Source organism: Cynocephalus volans, chromosome 2 (assembly GCF_027409185.1).
Source record: "Cynocephalus volans isolate mCynVol1 chromosome 2, mCynVol1.pri, whole genome shotgun sequence".
NCBI lineage: Eukaryota > Metazoa > Chordata > Mammalia > Dermoptera > Cynocephalidae > Cynocephalus > Cynocephalus volans.
The window spans coordinates 186,006,303-186,011,013 of record NC_084461.1 but is presented as its reverse complement, the minus strand read 5'-3'; positions in this window follow the sequence as shown (position 1 = coordinate 186,011,013).

Below are 4,711 nucleotides of genomic sequence, written 5' to 3'. Positions count from 1 at the left end.
TTGGGGGCACGAAGGAACAACGGAAAGGGAGGGCAGCAGAGAAGAGGAAGGGAGAGGTTCAAAGGTGACGGCGATCGCTCCCCGCCAGGGAGCAGTCGCAAACCTGGGGAGGAGGAGCCGCCCTGGGCTCCGCCCTTGGTGACAGTGGCTGGAGAAGCCGCGTTTCCGTGGAGACGGGGGAGGAGTTTCCACAGCGTGATCACAGAAAGAGCGTAGAAAGGACACAACTTTTTCCTTTCCACGCTGAGGCTTTCCGGCCATAGAATTTGCATCGTACGTGATGGAAAATCTGGGTCTTTATTTGAGGGTGCTTTCTGGAGCCTGCAGCAAAACAGAAAACAGCTGTTGTTCGCAGCGCGACAGAGTCCGGAGGCCTGGGGTTCCGCAGAGTTCCCAGGCCGATTGTCACCAGGACCTGGGGCATCTGACTTCGCTCTGACCCTTCACTAAATAGAAACTCCCAGCCCTACTCACTTTGCAGATCCCTCGGCTCTTCTACGTAACCAGTGTTGTAACCTCGTTAAGTTACTTAGCTCTTCCCAGCCTCAGTTTCTATCTCTGTAAAATGTGGGCAATAATAGGACCTGCGTGGTAGGTTGCAGGGAGGAATATATGAGATCATGGAGTAATGCATGTGATAAATCAACCATGTAGGAAACCCTTAAATAAATGTTAGCTGCGACCCTCCATTCTTTCCTTCCTCAAGCATTATGGAGGAAATGCTTGTGTGCCAGACACTTTGTTACATGTATGGGAATAGGTGGAGTAATAAGACAAAAATCACTGTCTGCTTTGAAAACTAGAAAGCAGGGCCGGCCCGTGGCTCACTCGGGAGAGTACGGTGCTGAGAACACCAAGGCCTCGGGTTCGGATCCCATATACGGATGGCCGGTTCGCTCACTGGCTGAGCGTGGTGCTCACAACACCAAGTCAAGGGTTAAGATCCCCTTACCAGTCATCTTTAAAAAAAAAAAAAGAAAACTAGAAAGCATTCTACACATGCACTGATAATATTAGTATGACTGATAATATCAGCAGTGTGGGTTACAAAACTTGAGATATTTTAGGTTTGATTAGTGGTTTGTAATAGTCTTAGGTAGAAAGCTCAGCAACCGAGCTTGTCTTTGTGGTAGATGTACCCAGTTTTCTGCACACTGAGATTCTAGAATTACAATGGAGAATGTACAAGGATTAAACAAACAATAAGCAACACAAATAAACAAAACAGACACTATTTTCAGAGAGGACAATGTTCTTTTTTTTTTTTTTTCTTCGTGACCGGCGCTCAGCCAGGGAGTGCACCGGTCATTCTTATGTAGGATCCGAACCCGCGGCGGGAGCGTCGCCGCGCTGCTAGTGCAGCACGCTACCGAGTGCGCCACGGGCTCAGCCCGAGAGGACAATGTTCTAATAATCAAATTGAACATCCTGGACAAAGGCTCAGTATTTCATAAATTATAGAAGAGACAACATTAAGTGATTAAATACTGAGATAAAATATTAGGCTTCCCGTAAATAAAATATGGTATATCCATACAATGGAATATTATTCAGCCATAAAGGAATGAAGGAACAGAATAGAGAGCTCATAGATTAAACTCTTGCATATGTAGTCAAATAATTTCTTTTTTTCTTTTTCTTTCTTTTGGTGGCTGGCTGATACGGGGATCCAAATAAACAATTTTCCATACGAGTTCCAAGATCATTCAATAGTGTATTAGTCCATTTGTGTTGCTTATAACATAATACCTGGAACTGGGTGATTTATAAAGAAAATGAAATTTATTGCTCACAGTTTCTGAGGCTGGGAAGTCCAAACTCCATCTGGTGGTGGTGACAGTGACTCAGGGGTCTCACATTGCAAGATGGTGGAAGCAGAGAGAGCAGGGAGAGAGAAAGACAGACACTCCTCTTTTAAAGCCCTCAGAACCACACCCCTGACCACCATTTTTAATCCATTCACCACTGTACGGTCCTACAATCCAATCAGCTCTTCAAGGCTCCACCTTCCAAATTCTGTTATGGTAACATAATAGAATTTCCCACCCCCTTAACAGTCACAGTGGGGGCTAAGTTTCTAATACATAAAACTTGGGGGACACAGTTCAAGCTTCATTGAGTTTTGGGGGGACATAATTCAATCCACTGCAAATGGAGAAAGAACAGTCTTTTCAACAAACGATGCTGGGAAAACTAGATATCACATACAAAAGAATGAAGTTGGACCTTACCTTACACCAAGTAGAAATTAACTTAAAATGGATCAAAGACCTAAATGTAAGAGCTAAACTATAAAACTCTTACAAGAAAACATACGGGAAAAGCGCATGACATTGAATTTGGCAATGATTTCTGGAATATGACACTGTAGTGGATTGAATTCTGTCCCCCCAAAACTCATTGAAGCTTGAATTATGTCCCCCAAATTTTATGTATTAGAAACTTAGCCCCCACTGTGACTGTTAAAGGGGTGGGATATCCTACTATGATAATTGAAAGGTAGAGCCTTGAAGAGGTGATTGGATTGTAGGAGCATGCAGTAGTGAATGGGTTAAAAATGGTGGTCAGGTGCATGGTTCTGAGGGCTTTATTTATTTATTTATTTATTTATTTTATTTTTTAAAATTTTATTATTATTTTTTTTTAATCCGAACCCGTGGCCTTGGTGCCATCAGCACCGCACTCTACCGAGTGAGCCACGGGCCGGCCCCCTGAGGGCTTTAAAAGAAGAGGAGAGTCTGTCTCTCTCTCTCCTCTCTCTCTCTCTCTGCTCTCTTTGCTTCCACCATCTTGTAATGTGAGACCCCTGGGTCACTGTCACCACCACCAGATGGACTTTGGACTTCCCAGCCTCAGAAACTGTAAGCAATAAATTTCATTTTTCTTTATAAATCACCCAGTCCCATGTATTTTGTTATAAGCAATGCAAATGGACTAATACAGACACCAAAAGCATAGGCAACAAAAGAAAAAAATATATAAATTGGACTGTATCAAAATTTAAAACTGCATCAAAGCACATGATCAACATAATGAAAAAGCAACCTACAGAACAGGAGAAAATATTTGCAAATCATGTCTGATATGAGGTTAATATCCAGTATATGTAAAAACTTCTACAACACAACAACAACAAAAACAATTAAAAGATGGGCAAAGGACTTGAATAGACATTTCTCAGAAAAAGATATACAAATAACCAACAACCATATGAAAAGTGCTCAATATCACTAATCACTAGGGAAATGCTAATCAAAACCACAGTGAGATATCACCTGCTATATTAGGATGACTTTTGTCAAAAAAACAAAATAGTAAGTGTTGGTGAGGATGTGGAGAAAAATGTAACCCTTGTGCATTGCTGGTGGGAATGTAAAATGGTACAGCTCTGTGGAAAACAGTAGGAGGTTCCTCAAAGTATTAAAAATAGAATTAATATATGATCCAGCAATACTACTTCTGGGTGTATACCCAAAAGAATTAAAAATAGGATCTCAAAGAGATATCTGTGCACCCATGTTCATAGTGGCACTATTCACAAGGGCCAGAAGGTGAAAGCAACCCAAATGTTCATCTCATCAACAGATGAATGCACACAAAAAATGTGGCATATTCATACAATGGAATAATATTCAACCTTATAAATGAAGGAAATTCTGACACGTGCCACAACATGGACGAATCTTGAGGACATTATGCTGAGTGAAATAAACCAGTCACAAAAGGACAAATACTGTATGATTCCACTTCTAGGAGGTCACTACAGTCGTCAAATTCATAGAGACAGAAAGCAGAATGGTGGGTGCCAGGGGCTGTGGGGACGGAGAGTGGGGAGTTTTTGTCTAATGGGTACAGAGTTTCAGTTTTGCAAGATGAAAAAATTCTGAAGATTGCTTGCACAACAATGCCAATAGTCTTATCACTATTGACTGTACACTTAAAAATGGTTAAGATGGTAAATTTTATGTTACGTGTATTTTACCAAAGAAATTTTTAAAAAGTGAATGAGGAAGGCTAGCCAGCTGCCAGAGGGCAAAGAAAAAAAAAAAAGGAATTCTCTGGGGTGATGAAAATGTTTTATATCTTAATCTTGGTGGAGGTCACATGAATATATACATAATTAGTTAAATTTTATCTCAATAAAGTGCTGGAATAAAAAAAGGAAGGAAGTGCTGATGAACTTTGAAAACATAATGCTAAGCGAAAGAAGCCAGACACAAAAGGCCACATATTATACGATTGCATTTATAGGAAATGTCCAGTATAAGGAAATCCAGAGACAGAGAGTAGATTAGTCCCCAGTCTAAACTCATGTGAGGGCTGAGCAAAACAGGGTACAGGTTTTCTTTCCTAATAGATACAGGGTTTTTTTCTGGGGTGATGAAAATGTTCCAAAATTAGATTGTAGTGATGGTTGCACAATTCTATGAATAAACTAAAAACCACTGAATTGTACTTTTTTTTTTTACTTGCAGGATCAACGAGGTATGAATTGTACATTTTAAATGGGTTAATTTTTTGATATGTAGATGATGCCGCAATGCTGTTAAATGGAAGTAGTCTTCCCAGAGCAACGCCATCAGAAAGAATGAAATGTAAGTGCCTTTCTTCTTTTAATCTTCCCTATCCCCTCCCACCACTGTTGGCATGAATCTCTTCTGCATCATTGTCCTTGTCAAAAGTCCCTTCTGCCCTGAAATTACCCCGGAAA